Source organism: Pristiophorus japonicus, chromosome 19 (genome assembly GCF_044704955.1).
Source record: "Pristiophorus japonicus isolate sPriJap1 chromosome 19, sPriJap1.hap1, whole genome shotgun sequence".
Classification (NCBI taxonomy): domain Eukaryota; kingdom Metazoa; phylum Chordata; class Chondrichthyes; family Pristiophoridae; genus Pristiophorus; species Pristiophorus japonicus.
The window spans coordinates 34,456,878-34,466,216 of NC_091995.1; positions in this window are offsets into that span (position 1 = coordinate 34,456,878).

Genomic DNA, 9,339 nt, shown 5'->3' on the forward strand with positions numbered 1-9,339 from the left:
TAAATGCCGCATTTTCCTACATTATAACAGTGACTGTTAAAGTACTTCATTGGCTGTAAAGTGCTTTGGGTCATCCTGAGGTTGTGATAAGTTATTATTTTATTCTGGGCATGTGGGTGGCACTGGCATGGAAGTATTTATTGCCTATCTCGAGTTGCCCTGAGGCCATTAATAGTCAGCTATGCAGTGTGAGTCAGACCAGGTAAGGACAGCAGGTTCCCTTCCCTGAAGGACATCAGTGAAACAGTTGGGTTTCAATGACAATTCATCCTCTTTTTCCCGGTGCCAGCCACAAATTACCAGACTTATTGAATTCAGTTTCACGACGTTCCATGGTTGGATTCGAACTCACCACCTGTGGTTGCTAGTTCAGTACCGTAACGACTGGGCTACTGTGCCCCTTACTGGGCCACCATGCCTCTTGAGTGGGCTACTGTGCACTTGACCGGCAAAGGTGCCCCTAGACTGGGCTACCATGCCCCTTGATTGGGCTACCATGGCCCTTGACTGGGCCACCGTGCCTCTTGATTGGGCCACCGTGCCCCTTGACTGGGCCCCGGTGCACCTTGATTGGGTCACCATGCCCCTTGACTGGGCCACCATGCCACTTGACTGGGCCACCATGCCCCTTGACTGGGCCACCATGCCCCTTGATTGGGCTACCGTGCACCTTGACTGGGCCACCGTGCACCTTGATTGGGCCACCGTGCACCTTGATTGGGCCACCATGCCCCTTGACTGGGCCACCGTGCACCTTGACTGGGCCACCGTGCACCTTGATTGGGCCACCAAGCCCCTTGACTGGGCCACCATGCACCTTGACTGGGCCACCGTGCACCTTGATTGGGCCACCATGCACCTTGACTGGGCCACCATGCACCTTGACTGGCCACCATGCCCCTTGATTGGGCCACCATGCACCTTGACTGGACCACCATGCCCCTTGACTGGACCACCGTGCCCCTTGATTGGGCCACCATGCCCCTTGACTGGGTCACCGTGCCCCTTGACTGGGCCACCATGCCCCTTGACTGGACCACCGTGCCCCTTGATTGGACCACCATGCCCCTTGACTGGGTCACTGTGCCTCTTGACTGGGCCACCATGCCCCTTGACTGGACCACCCTGCCCCTTGATTGGGCCACCATGCCCCTTGACTGGGTCACCGTGCCCCTTGACTGGGCCACCATGCTCGTTGACTGGGCCACCGTGCCCCTTGACTGGGCCACCATGCCCTTGATTGTGCCACCATGCTCGTTGACTGGGCCACCATACCCTTTGACTGGGCTACCATGCCCCTTGACTGGGCCACCATGCCCCTTGACTGGGCCACCATGCCCCTTGACTGGGCCACCATGCACGTTGACTGGGCCACCGTGCACCTTGATTGGGCCACCAAGCCCCTTGACTGGGCCACCATGCACCTTGACTGGGCCACCGTGCACCTTGATTGGGCCACCATGCACCTTGACTGGGCCACCATGCACCTTGACTGGGCCACCATGCCCCTTGATTGGGCCACCGTGCACCTTGACTGGACCACCGTGCCCCTTGACTGGACCACCGTGCCCCTTGATTGGGCCACCGTGCCCCTTGACTGGGCCACCATGCCCCTTGACTGGGTCACCGTGCCCCTTGACTGGGCCACCATGCCCCTTGACTGGGTCACCATGCCCCTTGATTGGGCCACCATGCCCCTTGACTGGGTCACCGTGCCCCTTGACTGGACCACCATGCCCCTTGACTGGACCACCGTGCCCCTTGACTGGACCACCATGCCCCTTGACTGGGTCACCGTGCCCCTTGACTGGGCCACCATGCCCCTTGACTGGGCCACCGTGCCCCTTGATTGGGCCACCATGCCCCTTGACTGGGTCACCGTGCCCCTTGACTGGGCCACCATGCTCATTGACTGGGCCACCGTGCCCCTTGACTGGGCCACCATGCCCGTTGACTGGGCCACCATACCCTTTGACTGGGCCACCATGCCCCTTGACTGGGCCACCATGCCCCTTGACTGGGCCACCATGCCCGTTGACTGGGCCACCATGCCCGTTGACTGGGCCACCATGCCCCTTGATTGGGTCACCATGCCCATTGACTGGGCCACCATGCCCCTTGATTGGGCTACCGTGCCCCTTGACTGGGTCACTATGCTCGTTGACTGGGCCACCATGCCCCTTGATTGGGTCACCATGCCCGTTGACTGGGCTACTGTGCCCCTTGATTGGGTCACCATGCCCCTTGACTGGGCCACCATGCCCCTTGATTGGGCTACTGTGCCCCTTGATTGGGTCACCATGTCTCTTGACTGGGCCACCATGCCCCTTGATTGGGCTACCGTGCACCTTGACTGGACCACCATGCCCCTTGACTGGACCACCGTGCCCCTTGACTGGACCACCATGCCCCTTGACTGGGTCACCGTGCCCCTTGACTGGGCCACCATGCCCCTTGACTGGGCCACCGTGCCCCTTGATTGGGCCACCATGCCCCTTGACTGGGTCACCGTGCCCCTTGACTGGGCCACCATGCTCATTGACTGGGCCACCGTACCCCTTGACTGGGCCACCATGCCCGTTGACTGGGCCACCATACCCTTTGACTGGGCCACCATGCCCCTTGACTGGGCCACCATGCCCCTTGACTGGGCCACCATGCCCGTTGACTGGGCCACCATGCCCGTTGACTGGGCCACCATGCCCCTTGATTGGGTCACCATGCCCGTTGACTGGGCCACCATGCCCCTTGATTGGGCTACCGTGCCCCTTGACTGGGTCACCATGCTCGTTGACTGGGCCACCATGCCCCTTGATTGGGTCACCATGCCCGTTGACTGGGCTACTGTGCCCCTTGATTGGGTCACCATGCCCCTTGACTGGGCCACCATGCCCCTTGATTGGGCTACTGTGCCCCTTGATTGGGTCACCATGTCTCTTGACTGGGCCACCATGCCCCTTGATTGGGCTACCATGCACCTTGACTGGGCTACTGTGCCCCTTGACCGGGTCACCGTGCCCCGTGACTGGGCCACCATGCCCCTTGATTGGGCTACTGTGCACCTTGACTGGGCCACCATGCCCCTTGATTGGGCTACTGTGCACCTTGACTGGGCCACCATGCCCCTTGACTGGGCCACCTTGCCCGTTGACTGGGCCACCATGCTCGTTGACTGGGACACCATGCCCCTTGACTGGGCCACCATGCCCGTTGACTGGGCCACCATGCCCCTTGATTGGGTTACCGTGCACCTTGACTGGGCCACCGTGCCCCTTGACTGGACCACCATGCCCCTTGACTGGACCACCGTGCCCCTTGATTGGACCACCATGCCCCTTGACTGGGTCACCGTGCCCTTGACTGGGCCACCATGCCCCTTGACTGGGCCACCGTGCCCCTTGATTGGGCTACCATGCCCCTTGACTGGGTCACCGTGCCCCTTGACTGGGCCACCATGCTCATTGACTGGGCCACCGTGCCCCTTGACTGGGCCACCATGCTCGTTGACTGTGCCACCATGCCCGTTGACTGGGCCACCATGCCCGTTGACTGGGCCACCATGCCCCTTGATTGGGTCACCATGCCCGTTGACTGGGCCACCATGCCCCTTGATTGGGCTACCGTGCCCCTTGACTGGGTCATCATGCTCGTTGACTGGGCCACCATGCCTCTTGACTGGGCCACCATGCCCCTTGATTGGGTCACCATGCCCGTTGACTGGGCCACCATGCCCCTTGATTGGGCTACCGTGCACCTTGACTGGGCTACTGTGCCCCTTGACCGGGTCACCGTGCCCCTTGACTGGGCCACCATGCCCCTTGATTGGGCTACTGTGCACCTTGACTGGGCCACCATGCCCCTTGATTGGGCTACTGTGCACCTTGACTGGGCCACCATGCCCCTTGACTGGGCCACCTTGCCCGTTGACTGGGCCACCATGCTCGTTGACTGGGACACCATGCCCCTTGACTGGGCCACCATGCCCGTTGACTGGGCCACCATGCCCCTTGATTGGGCTACCGTGCACCTTGACTGGGCCACCATGCACCTTGACCAGGTCACCGTGCCCCTTAACCGGGTCATTGTGCCCCTTGATTGGGCCACCCTGCCCCTTGACCGGGTCACCGTGCCCCTTGATTGGGTCACTGTGCCGCTTGACTGGGCCACCGTGCCCCTTGACCGGGTCACCGTGCCCCTTAACCGGGTCATTGTGCCCCTTGATTGGGCCACCGTGCCCCTTGACTGGGTCACTGTGCCCCTTGATCGGGTCACCGTGCCCCTTAACCGGGTCATTGTGCCCCTTCTTTGGGCCACCCTGCCCCTTGACCGGGTCACCGTGCCCCTTAACCGGGTCATTGTGCCCCTTGACCGGGTCACCGTGCCCCTTGACCGGGTCACCGTGCCCCTTGACTGGGTCACTGTGCCCCTTGATCGGGTCACCGTGCCCCTTAACCGGGTCATTGTGCCCTTTCTTTGGGCCACCCTGCCCCTTGACCGGGTCACCGTGCCCCTTGACCGGGTCACCGTGCCCCTTGACTGGGTCACTGTGCCCCTTGACAGTCGGCCTCCTGAACTCCTGCCTGAGGAGGAGTGTGCAATGCTACCTTTTAGCACTGCTCTCTCATCTTTGGGCGTGAAAACAGAAGTTAGGACTTTGAGGCTGCGCACAATGCCCAGCACTAAAATCAGCACTCAGTCGGTGACATCGTCTCAAAGACGCCGATACTGAATTTTGTCCCCTTAGTTCCTTAATTTGTGGTATAATTCCCATCTCTGAGTCGGACGGTTGTGGGTGCAAGTCCCACTCCAAAGACTTGAGCATATAATCCAGGCTGACAGTCCAGTGTAGCACTGAGGGAGCGCCGCACTATCGGAGGTGCCGTCTTTCAGATGAGACGTTAAATCGAGGCCCTGTCTGCTCTCTCAGGTGGAAGTAAAAGATCCCGTGGCACTATTTGGAAGAAGAGCAGTGGAGTTCTCCCCGGTGTCCTGACCAATAGTTATCCCTCATCTAACATCGCTAAAACAGATGATCTGGATCTTTTATCACATTGCTGTTTGTGGGAGCTTGCTGTGCGCAAATTGGTTGCCATATTTCCTACATTACAACAATGACTACATGTCAAAAAGAAATTTCATTCAATATCTCACAATGCAATTTCAACTCAAGTCCACCTTAACTTGAACTAGTGACGAGCTCGCCACTTGATATGAAGAGGTCCTCATCTGATGTGAAGAGAATCCAATCAGATCTGAAGATGTCTCCATCTGATTTGATGTTTCTATTTCTCTATCCTAACCATTCTCGTGAAGGATTTCAATAATATTCACGTCTCCATTCATCCTAAGGGAAGATCTTCAGCTGATTTTGCAAAATAAACCTGCTTAAACAGTATCATACATCCTGTACTAACATTGAATATCAGCACCAGTTTCTTAGGCGGTCTCTCATATCGAGGATGACTTGCTTCCACAGCAAAAAGTGTTGAGTTCACAGGTGTTCCAATGAAGGACCTGACATTCCAGATCCCGAGCTACATGTTGAAGGGAGGAAGATGCCTGTGGGTGGATTGTTTTAATGTGTGGTGGCCGTTGCACACCAGCCACCACACGGGCCTGACAGAGCTAGGTCTTGGTCCAGTGGCAAGGATTGACCAAGACGACTGGAGACCAGATCTGCTGCACGGACCTAGTGCGCACACATATCGCAGTGTGGGCTGGTCCGTGCTGCCCCTGGGCCCTCGGCTCTTCTGTGCCCCGAACTCTCACCTCTCCTGGGCCCCGATCGTGTCGCTCTACAATCTCTCACCGCTCCTTCGCCCTGACCTGGCCGTCGCTCCTGCTGTACCTGCCCACTCTCCAATCAGCAACCCTGATTTTGGTGACGTCCAATCCAGTCGCCCTTCTCCAAGTCGTTGCCCTCCTGCACCAGCTCGCGCTGCTCCCTGAAGTGGTCTCCGCACTGCCCCCGGGCCACCATACCTCCGCTCCTTTTATGGCCCCGACGTGCGACTCGTGCTTTCTCGCAGGTCGGGGCCTCCACGCCTGCAGTTTATACCTATCAGGAAAGATTGAAAGGGCTGGGTCTGTTTTCTCGAGAAGAGAAGGCTGAGGGATGACCTGACAGAGGCCCTCAAGGTTATGAAAGGGTTTGATAGACTACATGTGCAGAAGATGTTTCCACTTATGGGCGAGATCAGAACTAGGGGCCATCAATATAAGATAGTCACTAACAAATTCAATCGGGAATTCAGGAGCAACTTCCTTACCCAGAGAGTGATGAGAATGAGGAACTCGCTACCACAGGGAGTAGATGAGGCGAATAGCACAGATGCATTTAAGGGGAAGCTAGATAAATACATGAGGGAGACATAAGGACATAAGAAATAGGAGCAGGAAGAGACCATTTGGCCCCTCGAGCCTGCTCCACCATTCAATAAGATCATGGCTGATCTGATCCTGGGCTCAGCTCCACTTCCCTGCCCACTCCCCATAACCCTTTACTCCCCTATCATTCAAAAATCTGTCTATCTCCGCCTTAAATATATTCAATGACCCAGCCTCCACAGCTCTCTGGGGCAGAGAATTCCAAAGATTTACGACCCTCTGAGAGAAGAAATTCCTCCTCATTTCCGTTTTAAATGGGCGACCCCTTATTCTGAAACTATGCCCCTAGTTCTAGATTCCCCCACGAGGTGAAACATCCTCTTTGCAACTACCCTATCCAGCCCCATCAGAGTCTTAAACCTTTCCAGAAGATCACCTCACATTCTTCTAAACTCTAATGAGTATAGGCCTAACCTGCTCAACCTTTCCTTGTATGACAACACTTTCATCTCAGGAATCAACCTAGTGAACCTTCTCTGGACTGACTCCACTGCAAGTATATCCCTCCTTAAATAAAGAGACCAAAACTGTACCCAGTACTCTAAGTGCGGTCTCAGAAATACCCTGTACATTTGTAGCAAGACTTCCCTGCATTTACACTCTAGCCCCCTTGGATTAAAGGCCAACATTCCATTTGCCTTCCTGATTACTTGCTGTACCTGCATACTAACTTTTTGTGTTTCATGTACAAGGATACCCAGATCCTTCTGTATCTCAGCATTCTGTAGTCTTTCTCCATTTAAATAATAATTTGCTTTTCTATTCTTCCTACCAAAGTGGATAACCTCACATTTTCCTACATGATACTCCATCTGCCCAATGTTTGCCCACTCGCTTAGCCTGTCTAGATCTCTTTGCAGATTCTTTGTGTCTTCTTCACAACTTCCTTTCCCACTCATCTTTGTATCATCAGCAAATTTGGCTACATGACACTCGGTCCCTTCATCCAAGTCATTAATATAGATTGTAAATAGTTGATGCCCCAGCACTGATCCCTGCAGCACCCCACTAGTTAGTTTGCCAACCTGAAAATGACCCATTTATCCCGACTCTCTGTTTTCTGTTAGTTAACCAATCCTCTATCCATGTTAGTATATTACCCCCAATCCCGTGAGCTCTTATCTTGTGCAGTAACCTTTTACGTGGCACCTTCTCAAATGCCTTTTGGAAATCCAAATACACGGTATCTACTGGTTTCCCTTGATCCATCCTGCTTGTTATATCCTCAAAGAACTCGTAACAAATTTGTCAAACACGATTTCCCTTTCATAAAACCATGTTGACTCTGCCTGATTTTATTATGCTTTTCCAAATGTCCTGCTACTATTCCCTTAATAATGGACGCCAGCATTTTCCCAATGACAGATGTCAGGCTAACTGGTCTTATAGTTTCCTGCTTTCTGTCTCCCTCCTTTCTTGAATAGGGGAACTGCAAAAGGACATAGACATGCTAAGTGAGTGGAGTATAATGTTGGAAAGTGTGAGGTCATGCACTTTGGCAGAAAAAAAATCAAAGAGCAAGTTATTATTTAAATGGAGAAAGATTGCAAAGTGCTGCAGTACAGCGGGACCTGGGGGCACTTGTGCAAGAAACACAAAAGGATAGTATGCAGGAACAGCAAGTGATCAGAAAGGCCAATGGAATCTTGGCCTTTATTGCAAAGGGGATGGAGTATAAAAGCAGAGAAGTCTTGTTACAGCTGTACAGGGTATTGGTGAGGCCACACCTGGAATACTGCGTGCAGTTCTGGTTTCCATATTTACAAAAGGATATGCTTGCTTTGGAGGCAGTTCAGAGAAGGTTCACTAGGTTGATTCCGGGGATGAGTGGGTTGACTTATGAGGAAAGGTTGAGTAGGTTGGGTCTCCACTCATTGGAATTCGGAAGAATGAGAAGTGATCTTATCAAAATGTCTAAGATTGTGAGGGGACTTGACAAGGTGGATGCAGAGAGGATGTTTCCACTGATGGGGGAGACTAGAACTAGAGGGCATAATCTTAGAATAAGGGGCCGCCCATTTAGAGACGAGGAGAAATTTCTTCTCACAGAGGGTTGTGAATCTGTGGAATTTGCTGCCTCAGAGAGCTGTGGAAGCTGGGACATTAAATAAATTTAAGACATAAATAGACAGTTTCTTAAACGATAAGGGGATAAGGGGTTATGGGGAGCGGGCGGGGAAGTGGAGCTGAGTCCATGACCGGATCAGCCATGATCTTATTGAATGGCAGAGCAGGCTCGAGGGGTCGTATGGCCTACTCCTGCTCCTCGTTCTTATGTAATTTGCGGTTTTCCAATCACATGATCTCTCGCCTCCAACCACCTCAACCCACACACTCCCATCATTGGTCATCCATGCTTGCGACACACCGCCTTCTCTCACTAAGTGGAAAATGAACGAGACCCTTCGCCACTTGAATGGGATGATTCTTGACTGCCAAATGGAAATTTTCCCCCTCTCCAATATTTTTTTTACAACAAATAAATGAAAGTGCTCAAAGAAAATGAAAACAGCATACAATTTTTTTTTTTAATTCCTCGATGATTTAATCTCCTGGGTGCTGCTTGCAACAGTGTCCTGGAGACTCCAAGTCAATCCTGGAGAGTTCTCAACCTTAGTTTGGCCACGTTCATGTAGGGAGCAGGATTCTTACACATCTGAGAGGGATGGCTTAGGAGCACTGGGATGGGGAGCCCCAAGGATGGGAGAGAGTTCTGGAGCGCTCACAGTAAGCATGGGGTGGGTTTAGGGGCATGAGAGCTGGGGTGGAGGCAGAGGACTCAGGGCAGGTGTGGATTTTCCAAGCACTGGAGGGTAATGGAGCGCTGAACCACTGGCAAAGTGGTGTCAAAGGGAACTGAACCCCATGTTAGATTGATCCTGTAGCAATCGCTTTGCAGCAACACCTTACCCCCCGAAAGCCTTTCCACCATCTACAAGGCACTGGTCAGGA